This window comes from Myripristis murdjan, chromosome 19 (genome assembly GCF_902150065.1).
Source record: "Myripristis murdjan chromosome 19, fMyrMur1.1, whole genome shotgun sequence".
In the NCBI taxonomy this organism is placed as follows: Eukaryota; Metazoa; Chordata; class Actinopteri; order Holocentriformes; family Holocentridae; genus Myripristis; species Myripristis murdjan.
In genome coordinates, this window is record NC_043998.1 from 158568 (window position 1) to 177500 (window position 18933).

Genomic DNA, 18933 nt, shown 5'->3' on the forward strand with positions numbered 1-18933 from the left:
CGTCAAACTTCTGTTTTATCCCATGATATTGATGTGGAGGGTCACACACCTATAAAGCAGGACGCATACTGTGTAAATCCGGCCAAATGGGCCCTGATGCAGCAGGAGGTAAGTTATCTGGTTGAGAATGGTTTAGCTGCTCCCAGCATCAGTGCTTGGAGTTCCCCTTGTGTGTTGGTTCCAAAACCTGATGCAACTCCACGTTTCTGTACGGATTACCGTAGGGTAAATGCCGTCACCAAGCCCGACTCCTGTCCACTCCCCAGGATGGAGGATTGTGTTGACAGAGTCGGATCCGCCAAATTTGTAACAAAACTGGACCTGTTAAAAGGTTACTGGCAAGTCCCTTTAACAACCAGGGCGTCAGAAATATCAGCTTTTGTTACCCCTGACAACTTCCTCCAGTACACAGTGATGCCATTCGGGCTGCGTAACGCTCCCACTACATTCCAGCATATAGTGTTGTCTGGAGTTGAAAATTGTGAAGCATATTTAGACGACATAGTTGCATACTCCTCCACCTGGTCCAACCATTTGGGCACATTGCATCTCATTTTCAGCCGTCTTCGTGAGGCCTCTCTCACCTTAAATTTGGCGAAATGTGAATTTGGCAGGGCAACTGTTACATATTTAGGTAAGCAGGTGGGACATGGGCAGGTGCGACCCGTGACAGGAAAAATTCAGTCAATACTCGATTACCCAGTTCCACAGTCAAAGAAAGCATTACGTCGCTTCCTTGGTATGTGTGGGTATTACCGTGGTTTTTGCAAGAATTTTTCTGATGTTGTAGCCCCGCTGACTGGTCTGGTTAGTCCTTTGAAGCCCTTTGTCTGGACCCCCGCTTGTCAGGCTGCTTTTGAGTCTGCCAAGGCTTTGTTGTGTAGTACACCTGTCCTGGCTGCGCCCTGTTTCACACGGCCCTTCAAGCTGGAGGTAGATGCCAGTGCGTGTGGTGCAGGAGCTGTTCTGCTGCAGGAGGACGAGCAGTTTATTGACCACCCTGTGTGCTACTTTTCAAAAAAATTCAGTAAACATCAGCTAAACTATAGCACTATCTAAAAGGAAGCGCTCGCTTTACTGCTGGCGTTACAGTATTTTGAGGTATATCTTGGGTCCACTTCATATCCGGTCCAAGTTTTCACTGACCACAACCCCCTTGTGTTCTTGTCCAAGATGCGCAACTCAAACCAGAGGCTAATACGCTGGTCTCTGCTACTGCAAGATTTCAATTTAAATATATGTCACAAAAAAGGAACCGAAAATGTAATGGCAGATGGCCTTTCTAGATTTTGAGATTGTTGTGAGAGTTTTCTTTTTTCAGGAATTAAACATATTAGGGGATGTTTAATTCTTGGGAAATGGGGTATTACGACTGTTGTCGTTATGTGCAGTTTTTGTTGGAGTGTGTGCTCTGTTTTTTGTTCCCTATCTTTGTTAGCACATGGGCTCCACAGTGACGTTGGATTGGCTGAGGTTCTCCAGTCCCAGGATTGGCTAATGAAGCAGGAGAAACGCTATATAAGGCCCAAGACGGAGATGGCCAGGGCAGCAGCAGCAGCAGGCTCTCCCTATCCTCCTCACCTCTCAACCAGCCAGCCAGTTCTTTTGTGTGCAAGCACATGTGAATGATTGTATGTAGAGCAGTAGGGGTGAACTGCCGTTTTAGTTGATCTTTTTTCTCCTGTTTTTGTTAGACTAGGGAGGTAAGTGTTTGTATGGTTTTCTTTGTTAGGATTACAATTGGTTGTTTTTCAGTCAGAACTGTTTTGTTTATTATGTTGGCCTTAGTTCACCCCAAAGCTAAAATTATTGTTTTTGTACACTATTACCTATCCCCTTAAAAATGAAAAAAAAAAAAACAAAAAAACAAAAAAAAAACTGTTTACTTTGAGAAGCTGTCCTGCTGGCTACTTGAGAAATGGGGAAGATGGGGCCTTTTTCATGTCATGTCTCAGCACCCCTAGACGGGGCATAACAGAGACACTGGGATTTTTTGTTGTGGTATACCCACCACTGTTGTTGGCTTTTGTTTCAATAAATTGTTTGAGATGAGGACATCACCAGTGTATGCTTCTACTTAAATGCCCTACTTTCATGATATAATATCACTGTAGCGTGAACTTTTTACATTTTCCATAAATTTCACCCGAAAGCCAAATATCCCTAACTTTTTGTGAGTAGTGTATATGTGTGTGTGTGTGTGTGTATCCCCACCGCCCAACAGTTGTAGATGGTGTCATCTGCCTAGTTCAGCCTCCAACTACTGAGACCAATGAACACCCTGCAGCTGTAAGTATTCCATACTCAGATCTTGCCTCAGATGGTGGTTCAGAGTATTCTGAAACAGTATATTTTCCTGCATCACAGGAGGAGGAGGATGATGACAATGATGAAACACTGTCTGCTGCCTCAGGGAAAGATGCAGAGAGGCCTGAAGTGTCTTAATATTAAGTATAGCTACTGACAGTGCTCTACCCATTCACATTCCTTTACATTCTTGAGTGGAATTTGGAGTTTGACATGTACACTGACGTGATGAGCATAGATAATGGACAAACAACTAGCACATTCTTGTCCTTCAACAGCTCAAAACTGGTGTGGTGTGGAACTTCATGGGAGTAAATGAGACAGATAAAACAATGCAACAGGAGCATCTTCAAAAAGTTTCAACACCACAATGACGTCATTGATCGGATCGGCGAATTAAGACATTACAGCCAATCACACAAATTGCATGAAATGCAAATTATCGGCCGATATAGCCAATTGGATCAGTGGAAAGCCTATTGTTGGGGCCCCGGCCAGGGCCGGCCCGTGGCATAGGCAGTGTAGGCAAATGCTAAGGGTGCCGTCCATCCAGGGGGCGCCACAAATGGAGGAAGAAAAAAAGTGTAATTTCCACTATTCTTAAAACTAGTTGGTATTATTATGCCTTAATATAAAAAGAACAAGCCCACATTAATTTAACTAGCAAAGCCTATTAGGTAGTAGTAATAGTAAAAGTAATAGTGTTTTCCATATGTTCAGTTATTTGTGGCGGCCCGCCACATAATGCCAGCCAGCTCCACAGAATCAGAATGTCACTACTCATGAGTTCCTAAAAATTAATCCGTAAATTATTCGGCTCGCGTTCTTCTACCAAAGGATGACAGTGAAGTTCTGACTGTAGATCACCACCGCAGTTAGCTAGCGGACCGGCGGAGCAGCCCAGGCCCTGGTCTGCTCCGCCACTCCGCTGTCTGTGGCTGGTCTGAACTTCTCCCACAACGTCGGAGCAAATGTGCAAACAAGCGTTATTTGGATGGTGGCACAGCGGGGAAGTAAACGGCTACTTTCTCACACGAAAAAGCTTTAAAACGTGATATTACTGCTGCTAAAGCGGAATTTAAAAGAGTGACGGTGGTTTCAAGGTAGCTATAGCAAGGGTAGGTTCGCTTCCTGAAAATCCTCAAAATAAAAGCGCAATTTCTATTCTTATGATATTCTTTCTAATAAAAGACAACAGCTATTTTATTTTTGTGAAAATTACCAGAAATGTGTTATACATATTAGTGCATGTACATGTAGTGTATATACACTCGCCAAACTTTACATCAGTGTTAAAGTGCACATCAGTAATGTTATAGCATAACTTAGCATTCCCACATGCTATATTATACTGCAGTTTACTGCTTCTTTGCATTCTGCTAATCAGCATTTCACTGTAATGACAATAAAACTGATATTATTACTATTATGTAAATTACAAATATAATTTGCATATCAGAAACAAGCACATTGTATATTATACAGTATAGTCTACATCATGCATGTATCTCTTAGGTTTTTCATCTATATTATTTCATTTCATTTCATTTTTGAAATCATGTGTTTATTGTTAGACTGGTATCACATACTCCTCCCTTCAGATGCGCTGCTTAGGTTTCTCAGTCCTTCCTCTGCAAATCCTCCTGTTGCCTCCACCTCAGCAGCACAACCCAGCAGTGATGCAGCAGCATCAAACGCTCCTCCTATCGCCTCCACCTCAGCAGCACAACTCAGCAGTGATGCAGCAGCATCAAGCGTATCTTCTGCTGCTCCAATAGACCCTGCTGACTCACCATCTTCTCTAACTGATAAGGTACGAACAGAGTTGGTTCACAGAGGTCCATTTCAAATTGAAAACAGCTTCACATTCCCTAAACAGAACGACGGACGAAGGTGTCAGCATAACTATTTTAACAGACTCTTAGTCAATGGAGAAAAAGTCAGAAGAAGCTGGCTTATGTACACTAAAAAAGATGATAGCTTGCACTGCTTCTGCTGCAAGATGTTTTCTGAAAGAGTACAAACTGAATAGGGAAGGACTAAAGGACTGGAAAAATGCAAGTCACTTGCTCAAGGTCCATGAGGATAGCCAGGAGCATAATGCTCACATGGTAACATGGAAGGACTTGGAGGTCCGTTTTGCGAAAGGGCTCACAATAGATAAACAAGAGATGGCACTCGCTGAGGCTGAGAGAAAAAGGTGGCGTGATGTCCTACATCATTTGGTGGCAATAATTCAGTCCTTAGCTGAAAGAAACATGGCTTTTAGGGGGTCCACAGACACATTAAATAAACCAGACAATGGAAATTTTCTGAAAGAGGTAGAGCTTATGGCCAAATTTGATCCAGTGATGAAGCAGCATGTCAGTAGAGTGGAAAGTGGAGCTGGCAGTCACTTACATTATCTTGGCAAAGGAATCCAAAATGAACTGATAGACTCCATCAGTTCTAAAATAATAGAACACATTGTGAAAGAGATCAAAACATCAAAATATTTCTCCATTATTATAGATTGTACCCCTGATCTGAGTCATAAGGAACAGCTCTCTGTCATAGTCAGGATAGTGTCACAAGAAGACATACCTCAAGTTAAAGAGCATTTCTTGGGCTTTCTTGTTGCAGAGCAGTCAACAGGAGAACACTTGTCATCTCTAATCCTAAAAAGGCTAGAGGAACTTAATATCTCATTTGAGGACTGCAGAGGCCAGTCCTATGACAACGGCGCCAACATGAAGGGAAAAAATTAAGGTGTTCAGGCAAAGTTGCTTCAGCTGAACTCAAGAGCTTTTTTTGTCCCACGTGGTGCCCATACTTTAAATCTGGTAGTAGCTGATGCTGCAAAAAGCTCACCAGATGCCCTTAGCTAGTTTGGGCATTTAACAAAGTTACTGTATTTCACCAATTAATCGCCGGGCCACAAATAGCCGCCTGGTTCTTTTAAACGCCTGGGGTCTGAACCCATTTTGCGTATGAAACGCCCACCCGAATAACCGCCGGGGCGATTATATGCATTATATTGAGGTAAACCCAAAATAAGGCTATTCACCTTATTTTTGCTGAAGTAAACAGTTAGCTGCACAATAACTGCGCAGCACGTCCGTTTTCTGTCAAAATTACATACGGTTTGCACTATGTTTGTATTTACAGATATGCTTACCTTATGCCTTACAGTACTTTTGTACTAAAAAATATGTTGGACAGTAACTGTCATCACAATAATGGCCTGGTGCAGGTCTGTGCTAAAATAAATAAAGGGCTGCAGCGAATAGCCGCCTGGTTCTATTAAACGCCTGGGGTCCAAGTTGATTTTGCGTATTAAACGCCTGGGCTATTAATTGGTGAAATACAGTATTCAAGCTCTTCTCAGCCTCCACTCATAGGTGGGATGTCCTCCTGAAATATGTGAAAATCATCTGGCCTGAGACCAGATGGGAAAGCAGGATAAAAAGCATTGAGGCAGTAAGGTATCAGGCTGGGCAAGTCAGAGAGGCTCTTCTGGAGGTGAGGGAAACAACTGCAGACCCTGTGGTAAGAGCTGAATCCCAGTCTTTGGCTGAGGAGGTTGGATCCTATCGCTTTTGCATCTGTACAGCCATTTGGTATGACATTCTCAGCAAGATCCAGTATGTCAGTAAAATGATGCAGATATCCCTCCATGAAGCTTCATGTAGCTGTCGACTTGCTGAAGAAAACCAGAGATTCCCTCACCAGTTACAGAAACACTGGATTTTCTGATGCACAGACAACTGCAAAGGAGATGTGTGAAGAGATGAACCTGGATGCTGAACTCAAACAAAAGCGCAAAGAGGCACTTTGGCTATGAGTCTCCAGATGAGCCCATACAAGACTGTGAAAAATGGAAACCACAGTTTTTAATGTGGTTGTGGATACTGCCATCTTTTCACTTGATGAGAGATTTCAGAATCTTGGAGAGGTGAATAAGTTTTGTGTGCTCCTCAATTTCCCCAACTTGGAAGAAGAAGACCTGCTATAGAAGTGTCAAACCCTAAGCACTGCTCTGACCCATGACAGCCAGCCGGACATTGATGGCACAGAACTTGCAAAGGAAATGCAGAATTTCCCACCATTCTTGCCACTCTGCCATTCTTCCTGTTACAGTGGCTGCTGCTGAAAGAAGCTTCTCTAAGCTCAAACTGATTAAAACTTACCTGAGATCTACTGTGATGCAAGAACGTCTCAGTGGACTTGCCATTATAAGCATAAACCATGTGGTCTCAAATCAGTTGTCATACGATCATGTTGTAGATGACTTTGCTGCAAGAAAGACCAGGAGAGTAAAGGGGCTTTCACATAGCGCGCGCTCAGCGCCGACCTCGGCAGCGTAGCCATTCATTGTGTATGTGATTACTGGGCGCCTGGGCGCTCCGCTCTGCGCCGAGGAGGGAGCAGCGCGAGACCGGCACTGCCACTGGACAGGGCGGTACCACGGGTCAGGGCGCTGCCGCGGGTCAGGGTGCCCCCGCGGGACAGGGCGTCACAGCAGGACAGCTGTTGAAAAGTTGAAAATTTTTAACTTGGGCGCTGCGCCCATCTCGGCGCATCCAATAGGAGAGAATATTGGAATCGAAAAAATAGGCAGATTTTGGCAGAAAGGCACAAGAAAAATGGAGGAAAGCATCATCGTGGCTGTCTCTCTGCATGCAGAGCTGTGGGACACTAGACTGCAGTTATACCGTGATATCGTTTAAAAAAAAAAAAAACAGGCATGGAGAGAGATATCCCACAGTTTAGGAATACCAAGAGTGTTTAAAAACTGGCAGAGATATATGCTGTTTTTCCTTTCCACAATAGGCGATTTTTTTTTCTTTTTTCTGCAATTAAACACCAATACTGTTGTAAACTGAAGCAAATGATTTTCTAAATGGACAGGAGGTGTATGTATTTAGAAATCTATATGATTGACATCATGGGATATGCACTAGGCTACTCTTGCAAAGACAATACAGTATAGTCATACATTTATTATTAAATCCCATGTGAAGTCACACACACAACAGGTAAAAGGTGAAATAAAATGAAATGAGAAAATACAGCCTGTATTGTCCGCCAGAGAAAAAGTGCGCCAGAATGGAAAACTACTTCTTAGCATCTGTATCGGTCCCATAGCAACCAGTGCCACATAACGTGCACAACGCGCATGCGTGCACCCTCCTTGGCGCTGTACTCAGCGCCCACTCTACACCAGTCTCCGCGGCACCCAGTGCTGCGCGCCGCCCAAACCACGTCCAATGTGAAAGCCCCTTAAAGCTGTAGCAGGTTATGTGAAGTTGAGGAGTTGGTGGTGTAGTTTTAAATCATTCAAGTTAAGGCAGTACCAAGAAACACCACTAGAGGTCTTTGTAAAATCTCCTTTTTGTTACCATTTTTATTTAAAATTTTGTAATTTTTTGTGCATACTGGTTTCTTTAATATCTTTTGTGCAGTGCCTTATTTACAAGGATACAAGGATACAAGGAAGTTTATTTGTTATTATACAACAGATTGAATAATGAAATTAAAGTGTGGTTCCCTCTTGATTGATTAATTGATTGTATAGAAAATAAAATTATTAAACATGGAGGAGTGCAGATGGTGCATTTAGTAGTCTCACAGCCTGAGGGAAGAAGCTGCTCTGTAGTCTGGTTGTACGGCAGCGAATACTTCTGTATCTTTTGCCTGATGGCAGCAGGGTGAACAGGCTGTGGCTGGGGTGGGTGTTGTCTTTTAGGATCCTTTTGGCTGTGCGCAGGCACCTCACCTCCCCGATATCACTGATGCTTGGTAGATGGGTGCCAATGATGTTTTGGGCAGTTTTAATCACTCGTTGCAGAGTCTTCCTGTCCTGGGCCGTGCACATCCCATGCCAGTTTGTGATGTTTCCAGTCAGGATGCTTTCAATCGCTCCTTTGTAGAAGCTGACAAGAACTTGGCGTGGGAATTTTGCTTTCTTAAGTTTCCTTAAGAAATACAGCCGTTTCTGGGCTTTTTTAACCAGGGCAGAGATATGTGAAGTCCATGTTAGGTTCTCTGTTATGTTGATTCCCAGGAACTTAAAACTGCTCACTTGCTCCACCTCAGCTCCATTAATGTAGACAGGGTTGTGTGTCTTTGCCTCTTTTTTTCGAAAATCAACTATCAGCTCTTTGGTTTTGCTGATGTTGAGCAGAAGGTTGTTGTCTGTGCACCATTCTGCAAGATGGTTGATTTCCTCCCGATATGAGAACTCATCATTGTTGGAAATCCGGCCGATGATGGTGGTGTCATCCGCGAACTTCACAATAGAGTTCTCTCCATGTCAGGGGTTGCAGTCGTGGGTGTACAGCGTGAACAGGAGGGGGCTGAGCACACAGCCCTGGGGCGCTCCGGTGTTGAGCACTAGAGTGGAGGAGGAGAGACTGCCAATCCGAACTGACTGGGGTCTGTTTGTGAGGAAGTCCAGTATCCAGTTGCAGAGAGTGGTACTGATGCCCAGAGTGTTCAGTTTTCCAATCAGCTTCATGGGGGAGATTGTGTTGAAAGCTGAGCTGAAGTCAACAAACAGCATTCTGATGTAGGTGCTGCTTTTCTCCAGGTGAGTGAAGACTGAATGGAGAGCAGTGGATATGGCATCCTCTGTGGATCTGTTGGTTCTGAATGCAAACTGCTGAGGGTCCAGACTGGCAGGGATGTTGTTCTTTATGTGCTGGAGAACCAGTTTCTCAAAGCACTACATCAGGATGGGGGTGAGTGCCACAGGGCGGTAGTCATTTAGATTAGACACTGCAGACTTTTTAGGCACAGGGATAATGGTGGCTGTCTTGAAGCAGATGGGAACACTCTCCTGTGACAGTGATATGTTGAAGATGTCAGTAATGACATCTACTAGCTGGTTGGCACATGTTTTCAGTAAACGGCCAGGGATGTTGTCAGGCCCAGCAGCTTTACTCATATTCACTTTCAGCAGGACTTTCCTCACATCCACTGTGGATACTGACAGTGGCCGCTCCTCTGGAGGCGGAGTAGACTTTACAGCTGATTCCTTGTTGAGGAGGTCAAAGCGAGCATAGAATGTGTTTAGCTCGTCTGGTAACGTGGCCTCACACATGATGGGAGCGCTCCTGGTTTTGTAGCCTGTCACATTTTTGACCGCCTGCCACAAGTCTTTGCTGTTGTTGGTGTTGAGGTCTCTCTCCAGTCTCTGCTGATGCCTTCGCTTTGCCTCCTTGATGCCAGCTTTCAGTTTTGCTCTGGCAGTGTTGTAGGCTTCTTTGTCACCTGACTTGAAGGCAGCTTTTTTGGCTCTACATAGAGCTCTCACCTCTCCATTCATCCAGGCTTTCTCATTAGGGAATGATTTAACTGTCCTTGTTTTTACCACATCATCAGCACATTTGCTGATGTATGATGTCACTGATGATGCGTATTCTTCAAGGTCAATATGGTTCTCCTGGGTAGCAGCATCCCTGAACATCTGCCAGTCCGTGCATTCAAAACAGTCCTGTAGAGCTGCTGCAGCTTCATCTGTCCACACTTTAACTGTTTTTACAGTTGGTTTGACCCTTTTTGTCAGCTGGATGTAGGTAGGCAGGAGAAGCAGGGAGATGTGGTCTGACTGGCCAAAATGAGGACGAGAGAGGGCTCTGTAGCTGCCAGGAACATTGGTGTAGACATGGTCCAGTGTGTTGTTTCCTCTGGTGGGGATGTGGACGTGCTGGTGGAATCTTGGCAGAACAGTTCTGAGGTCTGTTTGATTAAAATCCCCTGCAACAATAATAACAGCATCTGGCTGTTTTGCCATCTGGCTGCTGATGATCTCATACAATTCCTGGAGTGCATTTTTTGAATTTGCATCCGGTGGAATGTAAACAGCAGCAACAAACACACTGGTGAATTCTCTAGGCAGGTAATATGGCCGACATCTGAGCAGTAAAAACTCAGTGTCAGGTGAACATTTTCCATCCACTCTGACTGCACCTGTGCACCAAGCATTATTGATGTATACACAGAGCCCGCCCCCTCTCGTCTTACCAGAGTCCCGTGTTCTGTCGGCCCGGAACAGGCTCCGCCCGTCCAGTGTTAAAGCCTCATCCGGTATGTTTTCATGGAGCCACGTCTCTGTTAGGATGAGAACGCCGCAGTGTCTGATCTCTCCCTGCTGGGTCAGCCTGAGCCATATCTCGTCCATTTTGTTCTCCTGTGATCGGACGTTAGCCAGGAGTAGGCTGGGTAACGGCACAGCCTTGGGTCCAAGCCTCCTCAGCCTCAGTCGCACCCCGGCTCGCTTCCCCCTACTCCTGCGTCGACTACACCGCCCGCGATGACGTCCGATCCAAACGCCCTGGTCGTCGGATCTTAAGATGCCGAGTGCAGATATAATCCCAAGGTCCGCGGCACTCAGTTCAATTTTTGCACTTCCTTTCCTGATGTTGAGGAGTGTATTACTGTCATAAGTAATACACACGCAGGTGGTACGATTCTCAGCAGTAAAAACAGAAGAATCGCTCCTATTTTTGTTGAAATTAAGGGAGCCATCAGCTGCTGCATCCATGTGCGCCGCCGTTGCCATGGTAATAGGGAATTTAAGCAGGACGGTTTTCAGGACGGCTCCGCTAGGCGGAAGTGCGGCTGCTATGACGCAATCGCCGTAGCAGCCAAAATCGTTAAGCAAACAGCCGTCGGCAACGGGTACCCACCCCTTTCACTGAACTCTTGGTTCCCATGGTGACGTCTATGCACGTCTCACCTGTTCGCGGCGTTGTGTGGCTACGTCGGAGTGTGCTTTGAGCCGTAGTAGAATGGACTGCTGCGGCAGGCAGGTTTATATGTCGAGCGCCGATCCGTTTCCGGTTACCGTAGCGGACTGCCGTAGCGGCCCATGCTTAAATTCCCTAACATATGGTATCTATTTAAATTATGTCACTTTTTTACGTTTTTTATTTTGGGATTATTTAAATCTAATACTTTATGTAAGCTATTTATATTGTATTTCATATATTCAGTTCATATTTTTTGTATTACTTTGTAATTCTTTCTAAGTATTTTGAATGTGCAATTGCTTTATTTAAATAAAAGAAAGTCCGAGACAAAGCTATTCAGTTTCTTGTGAGTATTTGTACACTAGCAGCGGAATTTACTGCAATGCAAGAGGGGCGTCACCTAAAATCTTGCCTAGGGTGCCAAATTGGTTAGGGCCGGGCCTTCCCCCGGCTCAGGCTCAGGGTAAGGGGTCAACAGAGAGGGCTGGCATGGATAGCCTCGATCCCCCTGTATGTAGCCATCAAACTCTCCTGTAATTATAGAGGACACATTTGAGTGCATTAAAAAGGGAGACAAAGAACATTTGTATAAAGCTTTAGCTTCCTTACCACGTGCAAATCTGTTGCTCATACTACACTCCCGGTAGATCCGGGAATCATGTACAGAGCCAGGCCACTTGGCTTCTACATTTGTAATAATGTAGGTTGCATCACATAGTGCAGAGAATGACATGAGTTACAGTCTATTGTAATGTATACATTTTCATGTACATCATTTTTAAGATGGTAGGTCATATACCTGGATTGATGCTGTGAAAGGATTTTCTATTCACATAGTCCCCTTCGTTTTCTGCAGGCGCAGTAATAGGAATTTCCCATCTATGCATTCTATCACATTTGGAAGCCCTGCAAAATGACAGCTAATTAAGCTACTGAACCAACTCTGAGGTCACAGCAGAATGTATATCATAATTTAAAGTAACAGAATATATGATTTCTACATAAGTCACCTGCAATCCTGTGGAATTCCTCTTTGATGTTTCTAACAGGTTTGTGTCCGTGGAACACTACCATCATTGGTAACAGGCGTTTCAGTGAGAGGGTTACTTTCCTCACAGCTCTACACACTGTTGCCTTTCCAAAGTGTTCTGCATCCCCAATGTTGTACAGAAAACTACTGTTTGCAAAAAAAAACGTAGCGCTATGCATAAAATTTGCTGTGATGTGAGCACACCTCGGCGGTGTGTGAGGTTGATGATGTATGGCCGGAGAATGTTATTGAGATAAATTATACTGTGTAGTGACTATCAAAAATAAACTTAATTAGTCACTTAATGGTGGCATGAGGAATGTTTTTGACTTTGACTCCAGGAAACAAACACTGTTCAAAATGACTTCCATTTATTGCATCAAAAATAATAATAACTACAAAAAGAAACAAAGATTTTACCTTGAAAGAAGATGCTGGCTGTAACAAAAAGAATGGTGGATTGTGGCTGGATTTCGGCTGGAGGTCGGTAAAAAACTGTGTGCTTCCCACCACCATTCAACTCAATTTGATTTCAGCCTTATTTAAAGCACCCGTGTCTGAGCAGCTACCAATTAACCCAAAATAAACAGAACTAGAGTACCCCCTTGTGGTCAAAATAAATCACTAACACCAACACTCATTAAAATGGCTCCTACACACCGGCCCCATAATTGTGTTGGTGTGCACTTACAATTACATACATTCTCAAAAGGAGCCAAAAAGGGTGTATGTGTATGTGTGTATGGGAAGAAATCTTCTTTCTTCATTGGCCAAAAACCAACATTGATATTTAGTCTTTATCAACAGTCCTTAACTACATGCCTCCAATAACATGCAGAGCTTTGTGACAGGTCTCTCCAGAAAGCCTGTCTTGGTTTTAAGCGGGACTGACGCCTCTCCTGTCTGGAAAGGTTTTGGTCACTTTGCCCAACAGCCAAGAACTGCGTGAAGCAGAGGGGTCCAAGATAATAACAATGTCATTAACCGAGAAGTTCCTTCGTGGCTTCGTCCATTTTTGTCTTTCTTGGAGGAGCGGAAGATACTCCCTTACCCACCGCTTCCAGAATAAGTCTGAGAGATACTGGACCTGTTTCCATCTCCATTTAATGTACAAATCATTCTCTTTAAAGAGTCCAGGAGGAAGAAGTGGTTTGGCCTTCAACAGCAGAATGTGATTTGGCGTAAGTGGTTCCAGGTCATTAGGGTCATCTGAAAGTTTTGTGATGGGACGACTGTTAAGGATGGCTTCAACTTCACAAAGAATGGTCCAAAAACTCTCATCATCCAAAGTTTGCTGTTTGACAATGGAGTACAACATCTTCCTTATGAGGCAAATGATCCGCTCCCATGCTCCACCATGATGAGAGCCAGCAGGGGGGTTAAATGTCCATTCTATTCCTCTCCGGGCTAAAGCACTTTGTATTTTGTTGTGATCCAGGTTTCTGAGAGCTTCCCTCAGCTCTCTCTCTGCTCCAACAAAGTTTGTCCCATTGTCTGATCCGAGATTGGAGACTTGTCCACGTCGACACATAAACCGTCGAACGGCATTTATGCATGAATCCGTAGTTAGTGAGTGGGCTACTTCCAGATGTACTGCTCGACTAGTCATGCATGTGAAGACCATTCCATATCTTTTGACTAGGCTGCGACCTCTCTTGATTTCAGTAGGTCCAAAATAATCCACCCCTACATTCGTAAATGGTAGCAAGTCTGGCAAGATTCTTTCAACTGGCAGGTCAGCCATTTTTTGTTCTCCAACCTTCCCTTGAAGACGACGACAGATGACACAGTCTGCAATGATTCTTCTGCAGGCTGAATTTGCATTGGTGATCCAATATGTTTTTCGAAGAACAGATATCATGTGATTACGGCCAGCACGCCCCACTTGCTTATGAATGTGTTGTAAAATAAGTTTGGATATAAGTTGATCTTTAGACAGAATTATGGGATGTTTTACGGCTTCAGGCATGGATGCCTTCCATAAACGTCCTCCTACTCTTAACAGCCCATCTTGGAGTTCAGGATCCAACCTGCAGATGTCACTGTTTTTCTGCAAAGATGATGCTCCATTTTCCAAGAGGGAGATTTCCTTTTGAAATCTTTGTTGTTGACAGTAGTGAACAATAGCCTTTTCTGCATTGTGTAAATCATCCTGGGTTAGTGGGTGAACCTTTACCTTTGTTTTGTGGTTCGGCAGCAACTTGTTCTTGTTGCATGAATGCCCCTGGGTTGATTTAGCTTGTCTTATTAGCTCTTGAAGGAGATCCTTAAACTTCAAAAACCAAGCAACTGAAGTTTTCAATTTTTCCCAATCTGAAAAATAGTTGAGAAGCTTGTTTGTAGCATTGAATGCATCCTTAACAACACATGCATTGATCGTGATGTCTTTTTTGACCTCAGGATCATCCAAAATAATGACAGATTTGTCCACCTGGGCGCATGCGCACGCAGCGACCGGCAGTGAGTGATAGTTTGGGGTGCTTGTGTTCTTGTATTTTAACGTTGTTTTTAAAGTTTTGTAAATGTTTTAACTGCATGGAATAAGTGCTCCGGGGTCTTCACCAATTCGATATGGATTTCCTTTCACTTGTCGTGCTGTGGTGTCTCCTGATCGGCCCTTTTACCAGCAGCAATGTCACCGAGGCAGTAAGCCAGATGGCAAGGATCAGGTACTCCAGAGACACACTACTGCAGCTAAACACCATAAGTTTGCCCAAGGTGACAGGCTTGACAAATCAGATACCAGATCTTATTTGGAAAGACTGAAATGGTCCGGGAAGATTAAAGCGGGACAAGAAGAAAAGGAAATGGGGTAAACGAGGAGGTGTCAGACTACGCTTGAGGAAAAAGTCACTTCAACGGATTCCTCTACCTCCGCTCATCATGGGGAACCTCCAGTCCCTGAGAAATAAGCTGGACGAACTGCAGGGAAACGTTCGCTACCAGAAGGACTTCGGGGACTGCTGCATCATGGCCTTCAGTGAAACATGGCTTTCTGAGCGTGATCAGGACTCCGACCTGTTCATAGATGGCTTTGGGGCTCCGTATCGCCTAGACCGGCAGAAACAGCTGACGGGGAAATCACAAGGAGGAGGGGTATGTTTATATGTCAACAGACGCTACTGCACTGCTGTGACTGTCAGAGAGCGTATCTGTACGCCGAACATAGAACTCTTGTCTGTATCATTACGCCCTTTTTATTTACCCTGTGAGTTTCCTCAACTTTTTAATTACAATTGTGTACATTCACCCAAAAGCAGACTCTGCCACTGTGTCCAGCACCGTCTTTGAGGTGGTGCAGAAATTGCAGGCGATTTCTCCTGATGCACCAAATTTTATTTTGGGCGATTTTAATCATGTTTCCCTCAATAAGACTCTTAAAAATTTTTACCAATATGTCTCCTGTCCGACCAGACGGGATAAGACACTGGATCTATGTTATGGATCACTAAAGCACGCATACAGATCTCTTCCACTTCCCCCCCTGGGCTCTGCTGACCATAACTGCGTGCATCTGCTCCCCACGTATAAAACTGTCCTCACAAGAGAAAAGACTACGACTAAGGACATAAAGGTCTGGTCCGAAGAATCAGTTCTCTCCTTACAGGAATGCTTTGTACTGACTGGGACATTTTTAAACAGTCCTGTGGTGATGATTTGGACTCATTGGTCGATGTAACATGCTCATACATCAACTTCTGCAGGGACATGATCATCCCATGTAAGCGGGTTAAAATATATCCCAATAATAAACCGTGGGTCAATAAAACAGTAAAATCATGTCTTCAGAGGAAGTCTCTTGCTTTTAAGCAAGGAATTGCTTCATATCTGCATTCTACCACTAAAGAATTAAAAACTGAAATTCTACAGGCAAAGCAAAATTATAAATCAGATTTGGAGCGGAAATTAGCAGCAAATAAACTAGGGTCAGCTTGGGCGAGCATGAAAACCATTGCAGGCCTTCACAACCCAGAGAGCAGCACCCAGGTCACTCTAAATGGGTTTACTTCTGACTTGGATCTCGCAAATGCTTTTAATAGTTTTTACTGTCGTTTCAATGCCTTGGATTTTAGCAAGGAAATACAAGAGCAGAGTGATAAATTGAAGGATAACCAGCATTTTTTCATTGGCCTGCAAGATGTTAAAAGGGCTTTTTGTTCAGTTAAAACACAGAAAAGCCATGGTCCTGATAATATCTGTGGACGCACTGTAAAATATTGTGCCAGTGAGTTGAGTCCTATCTTTCACCACATTTATATTAAGTCATTTCAGACACAGCATGTACCCACCACCTGGAAAGACGCGGTAGTAGTTCCTGTCCCGAAATCTAATTGCTCGAAAACTGTTCGAGATTTCAGACCAGTTGCTCTGACATCAGTTCTCATGAAAATCTTTGAAAAACTGGTCAGGACTGAGATCTTAAGGCAGATCGAACACATCTTGGGCCCTTTGGAATTTGCATATAGGTCTCACAGAGGGGTGGAGGACGCAACACTCACTCTGCTAAACAAGCTTTTTAAACATTTGGATCTTAAAGGGACTCATGCCAGACTTTTATTTGTGGACTTCTCCTCTATTTTCAATACAATCCAACCTCACATTCTAACCAAAAGGCTACAAGAACACTTTCAGCTGAATAACAGCTTGGTGGGTTGGATTTTAAACTTTTTAACTAACAGATCACAGAGGGTAAAAGTAAATGGTGTCCTCTCTGACCGGAAATGCTCATCCACTGGTTCACCTCAAGGCTGTGTTTTGTCACCACTGTTATACATTCTGTACACAAACATGTGCCAAAGCAGACATGACAACAGATTCATCATTAAATATGCGGATGATTCGGTTATTGTCAGCCTACTGCAGGAACATGAAACCAGCCATGGTCCAGTATTAGAGGATTTTTTGCACTGGTGTGAGCAGTCCTTTCTCCAAATTAACATCACAAAAACTAAAGATATGGTGATTGACTTTAGGAGGAACATCCCCGTGCACAAAGACACTCTTATTAAAGGTCAGACTATCGAGGTGGTGCAGTCTTATAAATATTTGGGGACTGTCATTGATGACAAATTGAACTTTGTAGCCAATTGTGAAGCTGTGTGCAAGAAGGGTCAACAGTGTTTGTACTGTTTAAGGAAGCTTTCGCACTTTCATATTGACCGAACTATTATGACCATGTTTTACCGCGCGTTTATTGAATCGGTTTTATCATTTTCTTTGGTGTCATGGTTTGGTCATGTATCTTTAAAGGAGAGGAATGCCTTGAACCAAATAGCTAAATGGTCCTCTAGACTGATTGGCAAAGTTCAGCTTTCCCCAGCATCCCTGTACGCCAGACAGCTACAGAGGATTGCTTCCTCGATTCAAAATGAATGACTCTCACCCCTTAAATTGTGAAATTCAGCTTCTTCCATCCGGACGGAGGTATTTGGTCCCTAAATGTAAGATGAAACGTTATAGGAACAGTTTTGTTCCTGCTGCCATCATAGAGCTGAACAAGCTATAACTAGATGCCGTGCACAGGCTTTATTTATTCATTCATTATTTATTTATTTATTTATTTATTTATTTATTTATGTATTTTTAATCTTTGTTATCTTATTGTATTTTAGTATCTGGGTTTTTAAACTTTTTGTATTCTTGTTTTAAACCAATTTTCCCTTTGTCATTTTGTGTTTTAGGAAATTCGAGTGTTTATTGGTGGAGCCTTGATCTATGTAGCACTTTATTATCATGGTTTCTGGTTATTATGTTTGTTTGATGCTATGTTTGGATGTGTACTGTATGTGTGTTTGGACAACTCACTGCAGGACAAATCTACCTACGAGTACGAATAAAGTAACCTGAAAGTAACCTGACCTCCTGTTTTGGCCAGTCCTTTTCATCAGTTAACAGGAACTTTGGTCCTTTGAGCCATCACTCACATTTTAAAAAGTCATCAGCTGACAATCCTCTCGAGGCATCGTCTGCAGGATTCTGTTTAGATCCTATGTGCCTCCACTGGGCCACCTCTGTAGCTTCACGTACAACAGCCACTCTGTTGGCTACAAACGTGTGGAATCTCTTTGTTTCACTTGCAATGTAATTGAGCACAGTTGTACTGTCTGTCCAAAAAACTGACTGGTCCAATTCCAGTTGAAACTCCTTCTTGATCATTTTGTCCACTTGGACAGCTAATACCGCAGCTGTAAGTTCAAGTCTGGGTATTGTGGTTTGTTTCATGGGAGCAACTCTGGACTTTCCAACCATGAAAGCAATACTCACTTCTTTTGAGTTATTTTCCATTCTCAGATAAGAAACAGTGCCATATCCATGTTCACTGGCATCTGAGAAATGATGCAGCTGTGAATGATTTACTTGTCTAAAGCCCTTTGGCTTGATACATTGTTCCACTTGAAGCAGTGACAGTTTATGCAGATTTGTTAACCACTGTGACCATTCCTGTGAGAAAGTTTGTGTCACGGGAGCTGGAAGGTGGAGGACCCAAAAGCAGGAGCCGCAGGCAAAAAATGCTCAATGGAAAACAAAATTTAATAAACAACCGGGAACACAAGAAACTAAGGCAGGAAGCGGAATGCAATACAACACAACACAAAACAATGAACCGACCAGGAACAGAACTCAAAACAGGACTAAAATACACAAGAACTAATGATCAAATAAGACACACCTGGGGAAGGGGCTGGAGCACAAGACAGGAGAACACAGAGGATAGGCTGAGGGAAATACTGGGCGGGATCAGAACAATCAGGGATGATTAACAGACACAGGACAGGTGTGGCACTGGAAGGAGCAAACAAGACACAGGTGAAATCACTAAAAAGAACCAGGCAAATGAAACACAGGAAACAGATACAAACA

The 18933-nt window shown here is 43.6% G+C and overlaps 1 pseudogene; it reads left to right on the forward strand.

Moving 5' to 3' along the window:
• Positions 1–18933, forward strand: part of LOC115377704 (putative nuclease HARBI1) — a 196954-nt pseudogene that overhangs the window by 143104 nt on the left and 34917 nt on the right.